At 44.3% G+C, this 25,322-nt stretch overlaps 1 long non-coding RNA gene across 1 annotated transcript; it reads right to left on the minus strand.

Annotated features, from left to right (window-relative positions):
• Positions 1-249: 249 nt before the first annotated feature.
• On the minus strand, positions 250-21,835 carry LOC134756477 (uncharacterized). Its single transcript, XR_010129196.1, has 4 exons — positions 21,710-21,835; positions 19,200-19,396; positions 14,280-14,390; positions 250-1,882 (listed from the first exon to the last, which is right to left on the minus strand). It is a non-coding gene; the product is annotated as an uncharacterized lncRNA (long non-coding RNA).
• Between the last annotated feature and the right edge of the window lie 3,487 nt (positions 21,836-25,322).

A 25,322-nucleotide genomic window follows, 5' to 3' on the forward strand; every position in this document is an offset into this window, starting at 1 on the left:
ATTCAATGTCTGGAAGTTCTTCCTTAAGTCTAACCTGAAGTTTTTCTGCTGGAACACAAGCCTTCTTTTTCCTGGATCACATGCAGAAGACATTGGAAACCTACCTCCTGAGCTGATAGTGAAGTTCCTAACAAGTTGGGCAAGTGACCCCAGGTGGAGGCTGGAACAAAGCCCAGGGATCATCGAAAATAACATTTTGTCAACCAGCAACAAGAAGAATCCAAATGATCCCACATGAGTCACAAAACATTTTCACAGATATTATTCTGTTTTATTTTTGTAATTCCTCTGTGAAAAAAGTACATCACTTACCTGATTCTACAGATGAGGAAACTGGAGAATAGAGTTAACCTACATCAATTACAGACTGGCAGGGCTGGAGCCCCAGAGCCCCTAGCCTGCGCTCTGCGATGATTATGAAATGCTGAGAGCTGGTCAGCTTCTATGTCAAGAAATTAATGATATCGATGATGTAACCTAGAATTCAGTCACTGGGTATCCCTAAATCCTCCAACTTCCTACTCTAAGATATCAATCAGAATTGGTCTTCACTGCCCCGTCACATGTGGCAGAGAACCCATGCTCCTCCCAGTCTTTGTCCTGGGTGGCCTGCACCCTAAGACCTTGAATGACTTTTTCTTTTTTTTAATTATTGGTTCTCGCCTTGCATTTTGTCTCCTGTGTTGGATCTCCCTGTTTTGCAGATATTATCTTCACTTACGGAGAGGACAAGCAGGGGTCTACAGATGTGAAGTGACACCTGCTTGCTGCGTGTGGTTGGGTAGCTGGGATGCTGCACAAATGTACTGTTGGGAGGGTGGAAATTCAGCCATGCACTGTTTGCCAGATCAGGAACTATGAGGTGCTGCATCCAACCAGAATATTCTCTTATTTCCTTGTGCAAAGGGGTGTCTTCTATTTGCACAAAGACACCTTATAGGCTAGAGGTGGGCCTCAGGAACGTATTCGAGGTCACACATCCACAAAGTCTGTAGCCAGAGTGGAAAGCCAGGTCAGCTTCCATCATCTGGTCTCATGTGCCCTTCTTTCTCCTAGTGCTCAGCTCCTGGAATGGGAGAGGGAGACATAGGGGTGGAGGGGAGAGGGGAAGAACTGCCTCCCTGTTCTCAACTTTCCAATCACCCTCTTCAGCCTACTTATCTTCTGTTTCCAATAATGAAGCAATCTCTTTGGTCAGCACCCCCCACCCCCATTCTTTTCTACCACTTGCAGTATGAGTTCTAAAAATAGCAATAATTAGACAAGTCTGCCCATCATTCCAGGTCTTTCTTGTCTTTGTTTAAATTCTGTTGGTTTTATCTCCTATAATTTCTGACTGATCTGGAGGAGCCTGAGCAGTGTGCAGTGATAACGTGTGCAGACTATGATTAAGTGTGGGTATGTGTGTGTGCATGTGTTCACATATGTATGCGTGCTTATATGTGTACATGCATGTATGTTGCATTGTGCACATGTGCAATGTGTTTGTGCATGTATGTATGTGTGTATGTGTATCCCTAGGTATGTGTATCCCTATGTGTGTGGATGTGTATCTCTCTATATATATCTGTAGTGGGCATGTGTGTGTGTGGTGCATTTACATGTGTGTAGTGGGTTTTGCGATCAGGAGGAGGCAGAAAGGAGTGTGGACCCATTATCTGTTGTTATGCATTGGTTGTCCCTCTGAGGATCCTTGACACACAGGGACCCTCTCCTGGATGTTGGTACCCAGTCAGGTACTTTCCGTTTGCTCCTCCAGATTCTCTCTCCAGCCTTCTCAGCTCTACTCTCTTTCCTGGGGCTGACTTGATGGATCACAGCAATGGTTCCTTGCATTCTAGATTTCTGTCGAGTTTGGCCAAGGAGGAGTGCAGGTGGTCAACTGGAGGAAAAGGGGCATGTAGGGTCAGGGCATTTATTCCCCTGGCCTCTTTCCTGCAGACTTGCCTTGGGCTGGTGGTCTTCCTTGATCACTGCCCCTCTCAAGGAAGCCCTCTCTGCAAGCTTATTTCTTTTGGGTTCTGGTCACTGCCCTTTCCTTTATTCCTCTGGATTAATGCATTCTCCCTTTCCCCCCATGCCCTGCCTACATTTCTGTAAACAGTCTTTCATTAAAACCTCCTCAAGTAGTCCTAATTTGAGTGTGCTATGTGTTTTCTGTTAGAATCCTGACTGATACAAAATTCTCTTGGTCACTGCCATTGGCTAGTTAGATTGTAACCCATATGGTGGTCTCCATTTGTCTCTGTCCTTCAATATCTGCGTCTGGCCCCTACCTCTGTGGAGGAAAAGGTTGGGCAATAAGCTTTACTATTTCTTCAGCTGAGCTATTTGGTACAGGCTGCTTGCTGCTTCTCTGACCAGTGGAGCTGCCATTCTGCTGGGAAGGAGGGCATCCTCTCTCTCCTGCCTGTTGCAAGTATTTCCTCACCTATTTTTCCTAAAGGGTACATCTACTGGATCAGTAAGATGGATTAAGAAGATTTTTACTCAGGAATCAAGTGTTATTACCCTGGTCATTTGTCTACCTCTCTCATTTCCACACTTAGGGCAAAGCCTTGCTGCCAAGCTCTCTGGGATCTTCCACACCGACGCTGCTGGGCCTTCGGTGGATTTCCAGCCTTGACCACAACGTTACTCCTTTCCTCCCTATTTTCTTTTAATGCTTTCTTCCTCTGATGTACTGCTTCCAATTATTTTTCTCCCTAGACATTACCTCTTCCTAAAGAAAGAGCAAAGCCCATGTTCATTTAGCACTTCCTTTTCTTTGGGTAGGTTTCAGTCTTGGTATTGTAGGGGAGGAAAAGCTTTTTCTATATACTCTTATGTCCTGTACCTGGGGATGGGCAAATTAAACTGACAAAAGACAGATCAGCAAGAGAAAAGAAAGAGCTTATTTATGCACACAAAGTGTGCACACATGGACGCCCAGTGATGAGTACTCAGAGATGTGTAACTCAAAGGGATGGTTAGAATTTGGAGCTTATATACCTAATTTAGGAGAAAAGGTAGGGAGAGCAAAGGCTTCTGTGGGAAGGACAAATAGGTTTCTTTAGGAAAGACAAATGGTTTTTAGGAGAACAAATAGGAGGTAAAGTTTAAGATAATGTTTGTTTATGCAGGTGTGGTGGTCTCTCTGTCTTCTTTATGGCCGTACAACTCCCCCGGAGAGGAGATTTATGGTAGATTTATTCTTGGTTTCTCTCCTGGGAATAGACTTGCCCCAAAGAGGGAATTTATGGCAGTTCTTATTTCTCAGAAGTATCTCTGTTGAGTCAGATAAGGGAAGCTCTGAGAAGTCATCTTTCTGTATCTGTTGAATCTCAAATATCTTCAGCTTAAAATAATGTTGATGCCAAGTCTGGGATTCTGAGTGAGTCCACACAGTGTACACTGCAGGTTAGTAGCTTTTCCCTTTGGTCTGCTGTCTACTGGCTCTGTATGGGAAGGATGGACCCTGGCCTCAGTAGCTACTGGTTCCACAGGTAGATGGGGAAGGAAGGGTGAATTCTGGGCCCACGAATGGGAGTAACGTGGTTGTGGTGGCAGTGCTGGGAGAAGAAGGTCCATTTTGAATAATGGCTTGTTCTTCCCTGCTAATGTCTTCTAAGTTAAACACGTCTCCCTACAATAGGGATTAACTTCCTTCCACAACCTTCACTTGGGAAATTATATTCTTCTTAGCAGCTTAATTTCATCTTTATTTCTTGTGAAAATTTTCTTCCTCCTGTTTTGCATTACATGGCAAAGCTCCTTTATATTTCATGATAATTAAGGGTATTTTTTCTAAATCCCTTCTTCCAAATTCTAGGGTGGAGAAATCCATTTTACTCCACTATAAGGGCTAGAGGGCAGAGGGCCTCTGAAGTGAGAACACTTTTGTGATGGTCAATTTTATGTGTCAACTTGACTAAGCTCAGTTGTGTAGTCAAACACCAGTCTAGCTATTGCTGTGAGGGAAGTTTTCGGATGTGAGTAACATTTAAATCAGCAGACTTTGAATAAAGCATATTATCTTCCACAATGTGGGTGGGTGTCATCTCATCAGCTGACAGGCCTTAAGAGCAAAGACTGAGGCTTCTGGAAGAGGAAACAATTTGGTCTTAAGATTGCAACGCAGAAACCCTTCCTGAGGTTCCAACCTGCTGCTGCCTGGAGGAATTCAGGCTCAGGCTGCAACATCAGCTTTTATCTATGTCTTCAGGCTGCTAACAAGTCCTACAACTGTGGACTTTATAGCCACCTGAATTGTGTGAGTCAATTCCTTAAAATAAATCTCTCTCTCTATCTATATCCTATTGGTCTGTTTCTCTGGAGAACACTGACTAATACCCTCTTACTCTCCATTGCCTTCCTCAAAAGAACTCACAGGGTGTGTGTTTCTGCCAAGTCACCTGTCCTAGGAACAGAGAGCTTTGGTTAAGTCTCAGGAACCCGGGAGAAGAGAAGGGGATAAAGTCGGCAGGTATGTGTGGATGAATTCATAACTAAACTTCACACTCCTAAAGATGTAACAACCGTTACCCAAGTAACTTGGAATACCTGGAGGGCAGAGCCACACCCTCTGTATCCTGTCTTGACTTTCAGGAGCCCTCAAATCAGAGTGAGTGTTGGTAGGGGAGAAAGTGGGTGAAAGCAGCAAAGATTGGTGAAGCGTCTGGAGCTGGCTGGAGGCTCGGAGGGGATGCACAGCAGAACGCTCAGGGCCTTTACCTACTGGGAGGAGTGCGACAGAGAGGAGCCCTGCAACTGTTGCTGACTGCAATCGGAAGTGATGAGCAATCTGGTAAAGAGCATTGGAGAGGGAGCTAGTAGTCTGGGTTCCTCACCCAGTCCTCACATGACATTTGGATCTTTTCTATCTCTCTCTCTCTGCAGGGGCTTACACAGCTCTGCACACCCAGCAGACACTGGCAACTGCTACCCAGCTCCAGCTACTTAGAACATGGGAATAGAAACTCTTGATTTGTGCTTTCTTGCATTATCACAGACCAAAGGAACTCAATGCAATTTTTTTAAAAAACCATCTGATTTAGCAAATCCCAAGTGACAGTCATCAGCTAGCCCTCCTCAGTTGGGATAAGGCCTTACTAGGTTCTGGTCAGAGAACAAATGAGACCCAGAGGAGAGAGAAGGTTTACAGTATGGCAGTTTGCCCACATCTGCAGCCTGGAAGGAGTTATGAAAATTCAGCAGGCTGGGAAGACATTGAGACTATCGATTTGTGCAGAGAGTTAGCAAAATGCTGTGCATACTTTATTATTAATGATGACTTTTTCACAAGTTCATGCCTCATTCTGGTGCATCCTCTTCTGTCCTGCTTTCTTCTGCACTCGGTGTGGAAGTCAATGGGGGTGTGGTTCCAAAGGAATGAAAGAGAGGATCAAATTAGCTTGAGACACAGCTCTTTGGTTGGCTGAGGCTAAGCCAGAACTAAAAAAAGGATGCTTTCCTTGGTCTAATCCCAACAAATCCACACTAACATTTTGTTACCAGTGGAGGGTGTCCAGGTTCTTGGCATCTTGAACAAAGAATTGGGCAAAACACACAAAGCAAGGAAAGAATGAAGCAACAAAAGCAGAGATTTATTGAAAATGAAAGTATGCTCCTCAGGGTGGGAGTGGGCCTGAGCATAGGGGCTCAAGAGCCCCGTTACGGATTTTTTGGGGGTTTAAAAACCCTCTATAGGTTTCCATTGGTTACTTAGTGTATGCCCTATGTAAATGAAGAGGATATTTCCTGTCATAGCTGAAGTGTTTCCATTTGATTTAGTTCTAGGAAATGCTTAGGTTTCCTGCCTTCCAGACCCTATTCTCCTTCCTTGATTTGATTTGGATTTGTTCCTCTCTAGGAATTCACCCATGTACACTGAGCACTTAGAACAGTGTCAGGCACATGGAAAATGCTCAAATGTTTGCTGAAGTAATGTCCGAGGTCTAGTGAGGAGTGCGGGAAGAGGCATGGGGAAGATGTGCGACTTGCTCCCTGTGTGTACCTTGGCCGGGTCTCTGAACTTTCTCAATCTCGTTTTCCTTTTCTGTGGGTGTGATGAGAATGACTAGCATCTAAATGCTAGTCATGAAAGATGAGAATGATGATGATAATGATAGCATCTAAACTACAGAACTCAATCTGTGGTAATTCTACTTTCTTTCCCTTTTCTTGGGAAGAGGGTAGAACATTAACTAATATCAAAATTGACCAAACAAGCTGTTGCCCTGTCTACACCATAAAATGTAAGCATCAGTAAATGTTAAATGAAATGCATGAAGGAAAAAATGAATAGGTGAGAAGGGGCCTTATAAATCTTGTAATGCAGGAGTTTGAAAATATTTTTCTTTTAAAGCAGGAGATGTCCCTTATTAAACAAAAGCTCACATGGAAGCCCAGGATATAAAACTAACAAAACCACATCCTGTTGTGATTGAAGTGGATGGGGGTGGGGTGGTGGAATGGCCCTGGGGCATTTCCAGTTCTCTGGTCTCTTTTTAGGGCTTCCCTCCCCCCGCCCAACTCCACCCCCCCCCCAACCACCACACCCTCTCTGGCCCTGGGCTCTGGTTTGCTAGTAAATATTTAACAACTGGCTCTGGGGTTGGGGAGCCCTGATTTGTCGCATTTTCAGATTTCCGTGGTGTGAATATTTCCACTGCTTTAAGCTACTGATGTGGCAAGACTGAAGGTAGAGTTGGGACTGCTGCTCAGAATTACATGCACCATTATACAGTTATTTCACCAAACCTACAATTGCTGTAAACAACCTCAAGGGTATTAAGAATTTGATGTAGTAAATTAATTGAGTGGTAAATTCTGAATACTTACTACCTTTGTTTTTAATATAATTTAATTATAAGTTTATATGCATGTAATTTAATTTTTTATAATGACTTCAATTAAGAACAGGAAAGCAAAATTTTCAAAAATTGAGCAACTGGCTTTTAGGAGCTAGTATCAGCTGGGTCCAGCACACCACTGCCTCTGGGACGTCTCTTTTGAAACCTTGGGTTCCAAAGAATACGCTTTGAATGATTGATGTATAATTCTTAACATTAGAAGGTAGGAAAAATGAGAGGTTATGAGGGTCATAGAACTAGTAGTTATTTTACGCTAGAGCTAGACATTATTCCTTTTCCTGTGGTAGAGAACCTACTCTTCTTGCCTTCTGAGACATGCAATTAAACTATATCTCACAACTCCTCTTCCATCTAGGTGAACCACTTGGTTGAACTCTGGCAAATGGGTTTTGACTATAAATGATGTGCACCACTTCTAGACTTGTCTAGTTACAAAACATCTTGTGTGATCCTCTGTGCTCTTTCCTGATCCCCAGCCATGTGGAAGAAGCCAAGTGAAGGGCTATGGGGATCTAGAAGACGGAGTCGTCACACAATGGAAGAATTGCAGATCTCTGAGTCACCATTTGGACAAGAACCTACTAGGACAGGTGCCTGAACAAGAACACTGGACTTTGTGTGAGTGAGAAACAAACATTTATTGTGTTAAGCCACCGAGATTTTGTGTTGGTTTTTATAGTAGCTGGTGTTGCTTACACTGACTAATACATCTTGAAAGTAAATGATGCAAAACAATTCTACTTATTCACAGGGGGTGGTATTTATAAGGGAAAAGAATAATAGGGTGGTGTCAGTGTTGGGTCCTGATAAGTAAGCAAAAACAAGGAAGGGGCCCCAGGTAGGGAAGAACAATTGTTCCGAGAGACTGTTAATCACAAACAACCTGCTAGCCCCACATCCTGTTCTCAAATACTTTGCTCAGCATGTAGCCCCAGCAGCATGACTTTGTCTGCATATAGACCCTCCAGCATGACTCTATAAAATTTCCCTCCAGCCACTGCCTCTTGGCAGACAGTCCCTTCTCTGCTGTGCTGCCCACTGCTTTCTTACAACGTTATCTTTTTACTTTCTCTAATAAATCTGCCTTTCTTTACCCACAACTGTCTTGAAAAATTATTTTGCTGTTCGTGATGCCAGCCCCAGCCAGTTGACCAACAAGAGTCAGTGGTAGGGGGAGGAATTAAGTCATCCAAAGGATGAAAAACTCTATGGAGTGTAATGAAAGAGCACAGGAGAGCAATCTAGCAGACTAATGAGTCTGGGGGATCTTGCATGAAATGACTGTGGGTGAGAATAATAACAATGATATTAACACAGATGATTGTAGTGGTCAGGACTCTTCAGGCACAAGTAACAGACACCAATTTGAGCCAGCTTATGCTTGGAAAAGGAACCTTATTTTAGGTACACAGGAGCATCTCATGGAGGCCAACGGCAGGAACACAGCTTCTGAAGGGTCTGGAATCAGGACCTGGGAATCACAGGGACCCTGCCACTGTTTCTTGTCTCCATCTTCATGTCTGCTTTGTGGCAGACCACCTTATCAGTGACCACCTCCTGCCCCATAGTGAGTGAAAGGTGGCTATCTCCCAGCTCCTAGATTCACTGTTAAAAGCTTAGCCAGCCACAGACTGAACTGCATCTCTCTTTGGCCTAATTCCACACATACCAAATTAGCTCTCTTTAGATCATAATTCCAGAGTCCATAAAGAGAGACTCTAGTTGGTCTAGCTTGGTCAGGTGTCCACCCTGGTCTAATGTGCTATGACGAGAAGGTCAAGTGTATACAGTATGAACATGGCTGAAAGGGGCCTTCCCTCTAGACAGAGGGAGCCAATTCCCCAAGAAAGTGAGGTCATTGTTGACTCAAGGTGGCTCCTGAATATTTCTGTAGGCAGAAACATCCCACCAGGAAGAGGGAGGAAGGGGCGGGGTTGTATATGCACAATTCTTCTCCCAAACTCACCCACCAGTCAGGTAACTGACTCCATCTCCTTGTGGAGGGGTTAGGGATAGAGGAGAGAAGGTCAGAGTGTTACTCTGGAGAGCTTCCTCCATCCAGAGGGAACCATCATGAATGGGATAGATGGGTACAACCTGCTATCAATAACGTTTAGAAAGTGTCAACCACAGTCCTGACACAGAGTGAACAGTCAGGGTAGGTCAGATCCCTTTCTCTCCCTGCCCCACCCCCAACATTCTCTCTTCTTATCACTTGATTTCTTGCCACTGACAGTGATAGTGCCACAGGGAGCCATATTGAAGCCTGAGGTGAAAGGGAAAATAAATGACAGTAATCTGGTCCTGTCTTGATTTTGTTCTTCATAAAGTACTTGCATTGATTTTGACCCTTAAAATATTGTATTAACATATTCTTTGCCTTGATTACTGAGTATTTGGCACCCTCTTACATTTTGTGCCCAAGTCAAGTGCCTTGCTCACTTCAGCCTGGTACCAGCCCCACTTGTCAGAGGCAGTTGAAAAGTACCCCAGGATACATTTCCTTCCACAACAACCAGCCCTTCCTGACTCTCTGATTTAAGGTTTAATTTAATATGGTTTTGAAAAATAAATTATTTTTTTCACTTATGTATACAGGTGACGCACGATATTTCCCTGACCCCTTTGCAAGACTAGTGACACGGGTACCTTGTGTACTTAGCCTGCAGCATTCAGCTCCTCATGGGAGGGAGTGCATGAGTGAACAAGGTGGGAACTAGAGTGCACAAGCACTGGAACCAGCAGGCTACTTCCACACTGGCAGGGGTGAACTCCACTCACCCAGACACACTGTGTTCCACCCCTCGTGGGAGGAAGCATGTAGATGAGCAGGTGCAGGAGCTTGGGAGAGTGTTTTTGGGCACTGGCAGGAGCAAACTCTGTGCGGGCCCAGCAGCAGCATCTAGTGGGGTGTTCACGATCCCTAAGTCCCCAGAGGGCATGTTACAGTGCTCTTTTAGCTCTGCCATCCATGGACAGCTTAAGTGTTAACAGCTCAGTTGGCCCTTTTGTATTTGCACACTTGGCTTCTGAGCTCTTCCAATGTCCAGGAAAAATGAGGTTGCACAAGCGAATTGAAGGATGGTAAATGCGGGGGATTTTATTGCTAATGAAAGTGGCTCTCAGCTAGAAGGGGAGCTGAAAAGGGGGTGGGGTGGGAAGGAAATCTCCTGAACTCCAGCCATCTTCAGCCAGATTCTTCTCCACAGTTACGCCATCAAGCTGTCCCTCTGCAGTCAAGCTGCTTCGCTCTAATGTCCAGCCATAGTCCCCAATGTCCAGCTGCTTCTCCTCTCTGCCAGCTGAGTCTGAAGTTTTTATAGGCACAGGATGGGGGGTGGGGTGGGCCATGGGTGGTTTAGGAAAAGGCAACATTCGAGCAGGAAAACAGGGATGTCAGTTCTGACTTTGGGCCATGGTTTCAGGCTGGAGGGTGGGGTTTTGTTGGGGACCTGCCCTTTTCTGCCTAGAATTTCTCTGCCTTCTGTCCTTATCACATGCGCAGTGTCATTGAAGTTATCCAAGAAACTAGTAATAGATGTTACTCCTACGAGGGAAAATGGCAATGAGAGGCAGGAAGGGATACATTTTGCCTTAGAAATGTATTTTTAATTTTTTAAGGAAAGCCTAATTAAGATGATTTCTCTACTACAAAAGCAATACTTGTTCACTATAAAAAATTAGAAAATACAGATAAAGCAGGAAACAGAAACTATAAACTGTAGGGGAGAAAACATTTCTTTTCTTTATCTTTTTTGGTTCTAAGTTGAGATACACTCCTGAAAACAAAAGTCAGACTAACAAAAGAAAAGCAAGCAGAAGTTTATTAACATGTGCTGTACCCATCACACAGAAGAGGCCTCAGTTCAAAACTCTTTTTCTCTCTCAAGGCAGTGGCTTCAGAGGCCTTGCTTAAATAGTATTTTAACAAAGAGCCATAAATTCTATTCAATGACAAGACAAAGAGGAGAGTATCTTCAGGCTTCCAAAAGGCAGGAAAATGTGGGAAGGTAGATTTACGGTAAGAGTAAAGTCAGCTCCCAGATCCTCTGGCGGCTGCTGTCTCTGAGCTCTGCTTCTGAGCTGATAAGCAAATGTAAGGAAGGGGCCTACCTGTGGGTGTGGAAGGCAGAGAGGAGGAGCAAAGCATGCCCTGCATTTCAATCTTTTTTAGCTCAACAGTCTCCAGCATTTTAGAGAGAAATATTTTGGTTTCCTTCAAAACATTAATAACTCACCATTCCACTAATACATACCTTGGTGTTTATCTTTTTTATTCATATATGTAGATTTTACAAAAATAGTATGGTTTTGAATAATATTTGCGGTCTTCTTTTTCCATTTAAAATACATTGCGTATCAATGTCTAAGTTAGTAAATACTTCTCTACATCATTATTTTTAAGGGTTCACATTTTGACTGTGTCACAGTATTTGACCAACTCCCTATTGCTGGACATTGAATCTTTTCCCCAGTTTTCATGATTATAAACAGTGCTGAGCCAAACATCCTAGCTGTGTAATCTTTTGGCACGAGTCTAATCGCTTCCCTAGGATGAATTCCTAGAACAGGACTTGTTGGGTCCAAGCGAATGCGCTCACGTAGAGGTTTTTTTAAAAAATACTTACTGCCAAGGTACCCTCTAAAAAGCCTGTGCTGGTTTATACTCTCACAATGTGTATAAGTCCCATTGTCAGTCAATTTAAAGCCCAAACCGGAGGGCTGAGCAGAAAGTGAGGCAGATACAACTAAACCTATACAACCTGAACATGACTGTAATACCCTCATCTTATGGTAAAATCAGTTGGCATCTTTAAAGATGCCTGTACTGGAATGCTGGAAAGGGAACAGAGAAGGATTTCAGACAAAGTGAGACAAGAAGCCTGAAACCCACAAGTAAAGTTACAAGGAAGATGATCTTCTCTTTCTTTCTCATAACAGCAGTGAGCTCTGATCCACTAGGGCGGATAAAGAGCCCCTTCCCCATTTATCCCAACTCTCATCACTGTCTAAGCTTTTTCTAGATTTCTAACCCTTTTTTCAAGTTTTAGACATTCAATTCCCTTGACTCCCTTAAGGAGCATTTAGACAATGAGAATCATCAAATGGTAATAATCTTCTTTTTGTGAGGGTTGAGGAAGACATTTCTTTTTAGGTTTGCTATCTGCTACTTTTCCTAAGTCTCGGGTATACACATCCCACAAATTATCATCACCATTATTGCCAAGAAGCCTCCTGCTAGTGAAGCACCCTTTCAGATGGCTTTCCTTTCTTAAAGACTCCTGGGAGGTAGCTTGCTTTTTGTCCCTTTTTGATAGCTGCCACAGCTGATTTTACATCTTGGGGGTTTCCTTCTCTAAGTAGAGGATATTTAAAAATTCTAATTATTGTTGTGATTATCTTACTTTGGTGGTTAAGACGAGCAAAGTGAAGATGTTTCACTTTGTGCATTCTATGTATGGAGATCTTTTCTGTAGACATTTTTTCCCCCTTGGGAAAAGACAGAAGTGAAGGCCTTTCCATTGTTCAAGGTTCAAACAATGGCTCCACATGTACCGTGAGCTCAAAACAGTGTTCTGTGGCTCATGTGACCCAACAGATGAATGTTTTGGTCTACTGAATATCCCAAGAAGTAAAATAATAGTTGGAGTTTGAGGAAGGGGCATAGAAAAGGCCCAGACCCAGGTCATGTGCTTGGGTGGCTAGACTCATCTGGTGTTAGGCTTGTCTAAACTTGTCAGAATGAACACGTGGGATCAAGTGCTTCTCTGGTCCCCATCGGCCTCTTACATCAGGTCAGTGTGAGTCTTTTATTTACTCAGGGGCCCAGAATAGACAATATAGCCTGGGAGACTGGTGCCTTTTCCATCTTACTTTTTGGTCCATCTGTGCAATAAATGGACTTCTTTTTAAATTGCTTCACGTCTTCATGTTTCAGAGTATTCAGCTCAGATAAACCAATGGAGTGGACCAAGAGACTGTAAATGATTGACATGAGTCCACTGAAGTCATCCTCCACCCAGCACCCTCTAAGATGATCTCAGAAGGAGGATGTGGTCTTTCTGGCTCCCTGTTTCCTTACTCTTTCTGAAGCATATAAATGTTTCTCACTTTCAGACTTTTTTTTTTTTTTTTTTTTTGAGACAGGGTCTCGCTCTGTCCCCAGGCTAGAGTGCAGTGGCGTGATCTCAGCTCACTGCAACCTCTGACTCCCTGGGTCAGGCGATTCTCCTGCCTCAGCCTCCTGAGTAGCTGGGACTACAGGTGTGTGCCACAACACCCAGCTAATTTTTGTATTTTTAGTAGAGACGGGGTTTCACCATGTTGGCCAGGATGGTCTCGATCTACTTTACGATATTTAAAAACCACTAGTTAACAGAAAGAAGCTGTGTAATAAAACTAGCAAACATGTGCCAGGTAAAATGAGGCAATTACCTGAAGCTCTCATGTGATCTACCTAGAAATGTGGATGGGGCTGGCCTGTTGTTCAGAATCCCTCCTTAGATTCCCTTCCTAGAGCACCAAGAGGAAGAAGCTCTAGCTCCATTTATTACCAAGTCTCTGGGGGTGGAGCCCCTCAACTCCCCCGTCTCCTAGGCCAGGAGTCCCTCCCCTTCCTCTCAGAGCCCTGGAGACCCATTTAGGCAGAGCATCAGATATACATCATTCTCAAGGGAAGAATGAGAAGACAGGGGATGGGTGTCTTTTTCCTAGTACTCAGAAAGCAGTAAGTGAGTGGATAGAATTTCTCTAGTTTAATTCGTTCTCTTAAGCCTTTGACACTAGATACCCCACTTATGGAAGCTAAAATCTAGTTTTAGATGGTATCTGATATTGTAAAAAAATTTTATGTTGAGCTATTTTAAGTTTAATATGTCCATGTTTCATGATGCTCCATAAAGAGCACCATGCCTGAGAGTTGTTTAGCCATAAAGAACAAGTTTGAGTAATGCTGAAACAGGTCATATGGATGCTTCTTAATTCAAGTGAGGCATTTACATCTTGGAAAGATGGTGGATTCATGTGAAGGTATGTACACATCTTCCACTTGCCTCTAAACAAAGCATAAGCTAAGCAGAGGGATGAGCCATTCAACACCCTGGCCCCTCTTCTTCTTGACCTTCTTATGTCCAGCCATGTTTTTTTCTGTGGTCCTCCTCATTCCTATGACCATACTGTCTTGCAGGCAACAGAAACTACACCACTTTGCAAATCTCAATTTCAAACACATTATTTTTCAACTTACCAATTGTTCTACCTTTCTTGCACTGATACCTCCTCTTTTACAAATCTTTGCCTTCTTGGAGACCCTTAATCCTTTGACCCCACTCATCCCTCATTTTCCACCAGCACCTGCTTAGCTTTACTTCCTTCCAAGTCCAGCTCAAATTCTATAGTTTTTCATGACAATTCCTTAACAAATACCTTCAGTTTCTGTGCTCTTCTCTCCTTTCATTAAACTTTTGTCTTGCAAAACTCCTGTTGGGCTTCTAAGTGCAACTTTCTTCTCCATGCCTGTTCCTGAGCAGCGGAACCCTAATGGAGAAAGCCACAAAACAAAGTTTTTTTAAAAGAAATTAATTCATGATTACACATTTCGGTTGGGGACTTATAGCTGCCTGGCAACTCTATTGTGTTCTAATAGACTTATTCTTCATTTCCCAACATAATCATTTCACATCTTTTCCTCCCTCTTCAAATTCCACATTCCCTTATCAGCACTCATTCTCCATGGGTGACCTCAATCCTTTCTGAATAAATAGAAGCTACTGGATGCTAATTCCCTACTGATCCTACAAATCCACCTGCATCAGCAACAATTTCCTCCTCCTCTCTTATTATTATGGAGAGAGGATTTCTTCTCCATTAAAAGTCAATTCTCAGATGCTCTGGTTCTGCCTCCTTCTACATTCTTAAAGACTGTATTTCTTGGTTATCCCCTGTCTCTACTGTGTCATTAATTTCTTCCACTGTACCGAATCATTTGCATCATAGAAACATGTTCTAGCATCTCCTGACTTCTGAAACATCAAGAACATAGTAACCTTCCCTCAACCCTGTGCAATTCACCCAGTGTTTCCTTTTTTTTTCTTTTTTTTTTTTTTTTTAGTGGGTAGGGGAGGGAGTTGTTTGTCTTGGTCTCATACCTCATATTTACAACTCAATTCATTCCCATCTGGCTGCTTCCACACTCTACTGAAACTGCTTTTCAAAAGGTCACTGATGACTTTCCAGTGGCCAAATCAGTCCTCCTCTTGACTTCTCAGCAGAAATTGACACTGTTGTTTGTATTTCCTTCTTGAAACATGAAACTCTTTGTGGATGCTGTGACTTCTTGGCTCTTGTGTTTGTTTTCTTTTTCTACCCCATGATCCACTTCTAGTTTTCTTTGCTGGGTTCTCCTCCTCCAAATGCTGGACTTCCTTGAGGCTAGATCATGAGACCTCCTTTTCCTTCTCTACATTCTCTTTCCAGGTATTCTCATTCTGGTGACTTTAAAATGCCACGTAGGTACTGACAATTGTCAGATTTGTCTCTCCAGCCCAGCCCTGTCATCTGAACTCCAGACTTCCATATCCAAATATCTACTTCACATCTCTTCTGGAATGTCCCACTGACATCTTGAGTTAATACATCCAAAAGAGAACTCTTCACTCCCACCTCTTCACTCAAAACCTCTTGCCTTGCCTGCTCTGTCTCAATAAATGTCACTGCCACTCATCCAATTACCTAAATTAGAACTCTAGAAATTGTTCTTGATTCTTTCCTTTCTCTAACTCCTACCTTTCTAATCCAACAGCAAATTCTGTCAATTATACCTCCAAAATAGATTCTGCATTCATTTCCCATTTTCTACTGCCTTCCCCAATCCACGCTTCCATCACTTTCCAACAGAATGATTGAAATACTCTTCTAACTAGGCTTCCTGTTTCAACTTTACCCCTTGTATTCCCCAAACAGCAATACAAATGACCATCCTAAAATATCTGTTAGGTCATGCCACCTACTTGTATAAAATCCTTCAATGCAATGTGAGTAAACCCAGCTCTTTCCCCTGCCTAATACAATACTATGCCATCTGTCCTTACTTTCACCCCTTTAGGAATGGGTTCCCAATTCTGTTTGTTCCAGTGAATCTGACTTTATTTAAACACTCTATAGATTCTTCCTCCTCTGGGTGTGGCCTACTGCTCCAGATGATCAGCCTGAAATGATCTTCCATGGTTTCTTTCCAATGAGAGCTTCTCACAGAGGCCTTCTCTAACTGTAGTATCTAAAGAACATACTGTCTTTCCATTATCTACCTAAGTCTTTTATTTCTTTGTTTCATTAGCATAATGCAGAAGGGTTTTTTAGTTGTTTGTTTTCTATAATCTTTACTAGAATTTACATTTTATGAGGACAGGGTCATGTCTTCTGTGTTTTCATCGTGTCCCTCTGGGATAGTGCCTAACCTTCAGGACTGTAATTGTAGAATGTATGGTTGAATAAATAATGAATGTTAAATAAAGATATTTATTATAACACCCAGCCTATTCAATACACTTAATGGATCTTAGTTTACCTTCTCCTCAGTTCATGTGCACCTCCTCCTTTCTGGGATATAACAGGGTAACCCATTATGAAACTAAACAGTTTAAACAAACTATTTCTGTGCAAGATGAGTGACCAGTTAAGGTTCTTATTTTTTAGGATTGGTCTTGCCTTCTTCAAATCCGACAGTCACTGTAGAGTAGGCAACAGGGTTTAAGAAGAAACAAGGGCTATGAAGAGAAGAGCCCAGGAATGAATCCCTGCAATCCTACTCTTGAGCTGCACAACCTTGGGCAAGACATAGCCCTCTCTAATCCTCCGTTTTTTTTTTTTTTTCATTTGTAAAACGCGGAGAGTGATATCTCTTTTGTCTACTTCAAAGGGTTATAGTGGCAACTAGGTGGGATAATGTAAGTAAAAGACTTCGTCAATTGTAAAGTGTTGAACTAATGATTTCCAAGAGTTTCACCAAACTCTTCTTGTCAGGAAGTCAACCACGACTTTCAGATCCCTCCAAGGAATGATTTAAAGGTGACTTTCTATAGTGCTTGACCTCTACTAGGCTGGGGCTAGTTTAAGTCCTGTGATCTCTTCCCACCCCACCTCCAGGTCCTACTTGTACCTTTCCCATAGAGAACATGTCAGCTGTTCTTTCTCCATAAGGCACAGTTCTGTCTGGTGGGACAGATAGCATGTGGGGCTCACCAGCCATTGCTGCAGAACCAGTGGATGATATTTCCTGTTTGGGTCGGTCAAGGCTAATGGTCTGGGGCAGCCAGCCACACCTGCTGTTCAGTATGCCCCTGCCACCCACAGGCCCTGCTAGAGGGGAACTGGAGCTGTGAAAACATAGCTCCCACTTCCACTAGCCTTGCCCTTTGTGGTAGCTGAACAGACACTCCAGCTGGCTTGGCTACTACCAATCTTAGCTTCCATGAGAAGAGAGTCTTTTGGCTCTTACAGAGCTCACTGCTCAGGAGTGAGCTGGGTCACGATGCTATACAAAGCAGTTTCCCCAGCTCCCCAGTTTGGGAGTGTTTGGCCCCAGGGTGTATTCTGGTGATCTCACCTGTAGGTTTTCAGACAACTTCACGGCCATGGGTGTCCCCCAGCCTTCCCCAGGGTTCAGGACTTGGCTCATGTCATCTTTCTGCTTTTAGTCCCACCCTGTCCTTCTCTCTCCTCTCTTGTCTTTCTCTGTTTTAACCTTCTGACACCCAGAAGGTGGGGATTGTTAATGGGTCCTCTTATTCATGAGTCTCCACATTCTGTCTTATAGATAACTGCAGTGGCTGCTCAGTGCAGGTGTTGAGTGCCAGGAAGGTTGTGTCTCTCAGGTGGGGCAAGAGCTCTTTGCTGCCCACACTGTGATGCAGTCGTGCCCCTATGTTCTCTCAGCTGAAGGCTCTTCTGCATTGTCCAAGAGACCAATTTTATATTCCTTATCCCGGCACTCAAGGTCCTTCCTAATGTGGCTCTAAGTGTTCTCTCTAGGCTTTCTTCCTCCCATGCCCCAAGTTCCTGCTGGGGCCTCTCTGCTCTACTCTGTTCACTAGATACATCTTCTTTCCCTGCTTCAGTCCTCCCACATTCCAAGGCTTACTCAAATGTTTCTTCATTGATTTGACCCATGCTGCTCTCTCATTGCTCTCAAGGCCAAGCGTCTCTCATCTATGCAGCACAGAGTGGCATCTTCTTTGCTGTTTTGCTTCATTATCCTTGTGTTCCTTGTGTATTATGTCTTTTTCTTTCCTATTAGATTTTAGGCTCCTTAAGGTTGGGATGGTATCTTTCCTTAGTGGTCAGGAGCATATTTTGAGACCAAGACAAATTTGAGTGCAAATTGCATCTCTTCCACTTATCAGTTATGTCATCTTTAGCAAGTTATTTAACTTCTCTGGGCCTCTGTTTTTTTATACAATGGAGATGATAATAGACCTTACCTTTTAAGGTAAAAAAATGAGAAAGGAAGAGATAATGTATGTAATGTATTTAGCACAATACCTGGCATATAATAAGTGTTCAATAAATGATAGTAATAGTTATTTTTTTTAAAGTCTTCTTTATCCCAAAGCACCCATCCCAGAGCCAAGTATATAGTTGATGCTTATCCAACAATTGTGGATTATCTAGCAATCTATATAGATTAATTCATACCAAGGGTTAAGAAGGAAGGAGCAGAACCATGAACAGGCTTGCCTAGGGTGCCATACAGTGTAGCTGATGTCAGTGCACAGGTCTAAGAATGCTGATGAGCTGTGGAATAGGTCAGTTATCCCTGGTTTGGCCTGGAGGAGGGTGTGGCATCTACTTCAGGCCTCTGCTGTCCTAGTTCCTGGTACTAGGAGGACTATATTGCAACTGTATCTCTGCATCCATTAATTGTAGCCATTTTACACCTACACAAGATGATCCCCTAAGATACCAAATTATGCTATCTCCTTGTCTTAAAAACGATCACAGGACCAGGCGCAGTGGCTCACGCCTGTAATCCCAACACTTTGGGAGGCTGAGGCAGGAGGATTACCTGAGGTCAGGAGTTTGAGACCAGCCTGGCCAACATGGTGAAACCCCGTCTCTACTAAAAATACAAAAAATTAGCCAGGCGTGGTGACAGGTGCCTGTAATCCCACCTACTTGGGAGGCTGAGGCAGAAGAATCACTTGAACCCAGGAGGCAGAGGTTGCAGTGAGCCGAGATTATGCCATTGCACTCCAGCCTGGGCAATGAGAGTGAAACTCCATCTCAAAACAAACAAAAATGACCACAGCACGAGGCCTCGGGATGATGGAGAGCTGACCCTTTTCTTACCTTGGTGTGCACCGTCTGTCTCTGTGGGTGTCCTCAAAGCTCCCAGGACCATGCCATGCTAGTAGCAGCTTCAGTCCCTCTGGGCGCAGCTGTAGAGGTGCCCTCGGGTCAGAGTACTGCAGATGGAACTCAGAAAACTTTGCAAAAGCAGGGGGGAAGAGGGGGCGGGCAGCTTCTGGGAGAGAGGGAGTCGGAGCCTGACAAATGGAGATACCTTGTGTGAGATCAGCAAAAGAGGAGACACAGACACTTGACCTGGTTTGGAATTATTGCAAATCTATCAGGCTCTGTGCAAATTGAGACCATAATTCAGATTGTTCATATCATCACCAGCATCCCCATTTCCATTAAGCCCTGCTGTTCATCTCTCCTGGGCCTAGCTCTGTCCAGCAGCTAATTGAAGGGGTCAAGCTAGCACTAAATCAACAATCCAGTCCAGATAGGTCAGCTCCCACCCCAGTCCTTCCAACTCAGAGGCTGTGGTTAACCTTGAACGGAATCTTATCTCCTCCTCAGCCTCAGGAGAAGCTTCAGTGGAAAGATGCTTGTTAACAGGGTGTGGTGGAAAGGGTACTGGACTGGAGGCCAGAAGAAGTGGGTTTGAACCCCAACTCTGCATCTCACTAGCTCTGTGACCTTGGGCAAGTTATAGAAACTGCTGAAACCTTGGGTTTCTCCTCTGTAAAATGAGAAAGATAAAGGGCATACCTGCTCTATCTACCTCAAAGTGTGGTATTAGGCAAATGCTGAAACATAGGCCAAGATGCTTTGAGGTTTATAGAACGCCATGCAAATGTGGGTGCTTGTGGGTGCTTCCCTGCATGGCCTCCAGGGGTTGTGCCCAGTGAATACCTAGCATCTGTCCAGCTTCTGTTCAGGCTGGTCTTGTCTCAGGTTTGAGGCTCTGTCTCCCTCAAGTAGGGATCATGTCCCCTCAAGTAGGAGACTCAGAGAAAGAGCATCAGGTACCAATAGGGCTGGCAGCAAATCTGCCAGGCTGAGCTCTGGGCCCTCTCCCCCGGCCCTACTCAGATGGAAAGGGAAGTGGAAAAGGACTTTTATTGAGCACCTACTTGACAGGCTCCTCACTGGCCATTCTTCCTGCACTCATACGCTCTCCTTACAAAATACTTTGAGGTAGCTATCATCATCTCCAGCTTTCAGAGGAAGAAAGTCAGTCATAAAGAAATTAACTCACTTGCCCGCGGTCACCTAACCAGTGAGTGGTGGGTCTGAATTGGATTCATTCTGTCTGCCTCAAAGCCTACCTCTTCCAACCTCACCTGCTGACTCTCAACAGACCTTTCTGTACTTTGTCCTGGGGCAGTCAGGGCCAGGGACCAAGTAGTCACCCTCAGGGAGCAGGACTCCTTGCCACAGAGGTAGGGGAATGCTAAGCACAGGTGAGGATTTCCGCCTCCTTTGGAGGCTGAGGGCAGCAAGGGGATTGCCCTGTACCTGTAAGCTCAGGTCTTGGTCCTGCCTGGGGTCAGCCCCCCATGCCTACCCTCTCCCACCTAAGCCCCCTATCTGTGGGTGCACCCATCTTGTTCCCCCTGCACACAGCCTAACTGGGCTCTGACCCATCAAGGAGCTAGGTGCACGGCACTGTGCTCTAGCCCTTGTCCTCTAGCCCCGGGCCACAGGGTGTGTCCCCATCACTCACCGGGGAGCCAGTGCCAGCCTCATGGCCTCCGAGCAACACAAACCACCCACTGTGGCTGGGGCTCCTTTCCCAGTCCAGGATAATCATTTCAAGGGAATGTTTTAAAGAGTCCTTTTCTAAATTAAACTAATAAATAGGATAGTAGCTGAGAGGCAAGAAAGGTCTCTGCTTAACATTGAAATAGAAATTAACCAGAAGGGGGAAAAATAATGTCCCGAGAGGTTATCAGGAGTCGATTTGAATCCTGTTCCCCTGTGGATGGAGTCATCTGAAGTCTAGCTGGGTCTGCCTGCTGTGAGGACCTCAGATGCTAAGGGGAAAATGAAGTCAGCTGCCACAGATGCCCCAACTCCCAGTTATGAGAAAAACTCTGGAAGGTGGACTTCATTTTTCATGTTTTATTCAAGATTTTTTTTTTCAGATATGTCTCGTGCTCAGGCTCTGAGATACCACAAAAGCATCCAAACCCAGCCTGTGACATTCACCCTCGTTCCTACCACCTCCCTTGCTGAGGAAGGTCCTTTGACTCTTCTTCCAGAGGAAAAGAATAAAAAATCAGAACCCAAATGGCTATGGAAAGGGCCCTCTCTACCCTTTCAGCTGGGACGGGTCATGGCCTTGTTCAGTGCCCACTGTGGGGGCTCTGGTTCCAGGACTGACTTAGGGCTACTTCAGCTTCTATCTGGCCATCTGACTGGGGTGGCATTTGACGGGAAGTGACATAGCCTCCTGCCACTAGCCGGGAAGGGCCATCAGGTGAACAGCTGCCTCTGGTTGTCTGAGACACCTCATTAAGGTGGCATTGGTAGCCACCCGCAGAGGCACAATTTGAGGTGTAGCTTACCCTGGTCTCGCCTCTGCCCATCCAGGCTGCTGGCTGCTTCCTCTGCTCCTGGGGAGTTGGCCCCAGCCCACCAGGACCTCCTCTCAGCTTAATGTTCTCCTCCTGTTCCCCTTCCATGTGCTGACTGAGTATGGGCCTCACCCGCAGCATACAAAGCTTTGTTGGTTGGTAGGCCAGACTCTCAGGGCCCCTCACCCTTCTGGCTGCTCAGGTGTGACCCCTGCTGGTGGGAGTTGAGCTGGCCTGGGGGAACTTTTCTGGGACTGGTCCCTGCAGCTTTGAGTCTGTTTCTGGCAGGAGCAGGCTCTGCTGTGTTTATGTACATTTGTTCAATCAGTGGACACCCGGGATTCCTGAGAAAGCTCCAAAGGCAGCTGTAGCCACAGTAGAGAGATAGCCATCCTGCCCTCTGCCAGGCTGGCCTCACGGGAATCATGTCACATAGGCCCCTCCAGGCCACAATCAGGGCTCCTTTAAGAAAGGCAGACTCTATACATCAAACCACAGCACCTTGTGCTCATCGAATCATGTGATAGGTAGAGAGGAATGCCCAGTCCTAGCCTTCCTATGGGACATTCCTTCTGATTGACACCAAGGCGTAATGACTGGTAGAAATTCAGTGCATTCATTATCTCCATGGGTACGTTTTTTAATGGAGAAGGGCCTGAAGCCAGCAATGATTTAACCTAACTCCAGAGCAAAGAGTTGGTTCCAGTGTCAAGCCTGCAATGGAGTGATGATTCTAGGATAGGGTTGGGCCAGAGCCTTTCTAAGAACACCAGTGGTAGCAGACGACACTACTTACGGAGTGCTTACTGCGTGCCAGGCATGCTCGTTTAAAATGATCTGCTAGTAAGCATCTTGCCGTCCTGCATTTGAATTCTGATCTGTCACCTGGTAGCTGCGGTCTTTGGGCAAGCCTCTTACCCTCTCTGAACCTTAAGTCCTTCTGGAGGTAAAAAGACATACTTCACAGAGGAATTGAGATGATTACATTTATCTGATCCTTGTATGTGCTAATCGCAAAGGCACAAGCCTCCTTGTCCAGTGATTAGCACATATTCAACATTCAATAAATGGTAGTAGCTCTTTCATTTCATCCATTTCCTTTTTTTTTTTTTTTTTTGTAAAATGAGCATGATTTTGTGAGGCTAAGTGAAAAAAATATAGGGTATTAGTGCTTTGCAAATTGGAAGGGGGATATGCGATGTGTTTATTATTGATGTGATTTCTCACCCTAGGCAGTAACACACTTCTCCCCTCACTGCAACCTTGGTCCCCAGCAGAGCAGCTCTCCTACCTTCTGAGTCTGGCCCCCATCTAGCAGATGAGAGGGAGAACACATCACGCTCAGGAGCCAGACAGGCCATGCAGCGGTACCATCCAATGTTGTTCCCTCCCAGAATCATCCCCAGATTCGCCTTTGACTCCTGTGATGGTGTCTCGTTGGATAAGCCAAACTGATTAGCCACGTCAGAAAGTTTTTTATTCCCAAAGTTCAGAGAGCACTCTCCACATTGCTTCTCTGTGCCTTTCTTTGTGAGAGGAAAGGAATTAGAGTGGATCGTATCAAGGTGAAGGTAAGTCCCATTCTCTCCCTGCTTCCCTGAGAGCCAGCCTGGACCTGCTCGGAGGAACACTATCTTCTTATAATTGCATTTCCTTTCTGTCCTTTAAAAGCTTTTGTGCACTACTCCTTCACCGATTCACAGTAATACACTATTTGGTCGGCCTTCTTTTCTCATTTCCTTTGCTTTATTTGGTGGCTGTTCTCGTTTTTTTTGCAGACTCTACTCAAATACATTTGATATAAAGGAAAAAACTTAGGATTTAGCATTGGGAAACTCAGTTCTGACACTAGCAGGGTGATTTTGGTAAAATCACTTAACTCCTTTGTGCCTCTGTTTCCTTCATTTGGTAAAATGGGATTAATAATCAAATTATATAATAGACATTAAACTGCCTTGTAAACAATAAGTGCCATATAAAACTAGTTACAAGTCTCACAGCCTCTGAGTCCTCTTCCTTCTTGGCCTGGGTCTTTTTCTTCCTAGCTACTCAATACAATGAAGACAGAGAAAAGCTAACATTTATTTAGAAACCGAATAACCAAAAAAAAAACAAAACCACTAAGTGCCAGGTGCATTTATATGTAGTATTCATTTAAGAAGTTTTGTGTTTGTTATGGAGATTTAAAAAACTTGCCTCAGTTTAATGTTATTGGTTCAACCGGATAACCAATAACCGGATAATGTTATTGGATTAACCGGAGGATTTGAATTCCAATCTGTCTTGATTCAAGAAGCGAGGCTTTTCTGCTTGCGGTAGGAGGCTAAATAACGGCCCCTTGCAAATATGTCCATATTTTCATTTCCGGGACCTGTGAATGTTACCTCATATGGCAGAAGGGAATTTGCAGATGTGATTAAATTACAGATCTTGGGATGGGAACTTTATTCTGGATTATTGTGTGGGACAGATGTCACCACAAGGGTCCTTGTAAAAGAGAAGGTGCTATGAAGACAGTAGCAGAGAGAGATGGAGAAAGTGACCACGAGCCAAGAAATGCAAGAAATATAGCTGTGGTAGCTTGAAAAGCAAGGAAATGGATTCTCATCTAGAGTTTCCAGAAGGAACCAGCCTTGCTGACACCTTGCCTTTAGGCCAGTGAAACTGATTTCCAATTTCTCGCTTCCAGAATTAGAATAAATCTATGTTGTTTTAAGCCCCCAAGTTTGTGGTAATTTGTTATTGCAGCTGCGGGAAACGAATACACCATTCTATCACGCTGTGCCCTTCACCATTTCATATTCTCTTTGCCACCTAAAAGGTCCAAATTATAGCCTTTCCCAAGCTCTCCCATGTCCTAGGGTGACAGACTGTTCTTCCCAGTCAAAGCAATTGGCTGGCAAATACTTAACAGATACCTACTAGGAGACCAACCCTGTGTAAGACATTAGTTATCTGTGGTGCAACTCTAAAATGCAGTAGCTCAAAACAGTAAACATTTTATTACCTCCCACAGTTCTGTGGGTCAGGAAGCCAAGTGGTTCCGGTTCAGAGTCTCTCATGGGGCCTCAGTCAAGATGCTAGCCGGGGCTGCACTTATCTGGAGGCTTGCCTGCGGCTGGAGGATCTACTTTCAAGATGGAAAAAAAAGGTTTAGGACTTAGCATTTTAAAATGTCTGACATTTCTTTCATTCTATAGTAAGTGATACACGCAGTTGTTGGCAGACCTCAAGGGCTATTCATTGGCAGAAGGCTTCGGTTCCTCACCATATGGGCCTCTCTATTGGGCTGAGTGTCCTCATGACATGGCGGCTACCTTCTCCCAGAGTAAAAGATCACACAGAGAGAGGGGGGCAGGAAGATAGGAAGCACCATGTTTTTATGACCTACTCTCAGGAGTCACATGCTGTCACTGCCACCACATTCTAATTGTTAGAATCAAATCACTAAGTCCAGCCCACATTCAAAAGGAGGAGAATTAGGCCCCACTTTTTAAAGAGACAAGGATTTGTGAACATATTTTAAAATCACCACCGGAGTTTATGGTAGAGATGACGGACCTGAATATTCCCACACTAGGAAACAACACAGGCCAGGCTCTAA

Source organism: Gorilla gorilla, chromosome 9 (assembly GCF_029281585.2).
Source record: "Gorilla gorilla gorilla isolate KB3781 chromosome 9, NHGRI_mGorGor1-v2.1_pri, whole genome shotgun sequence".
Lineage (NCBI taxonomy): Eukaryota > Metazoa > Chordata > Mammalia > Primates > Hominidae > Gorilla > Gorilla gorilla.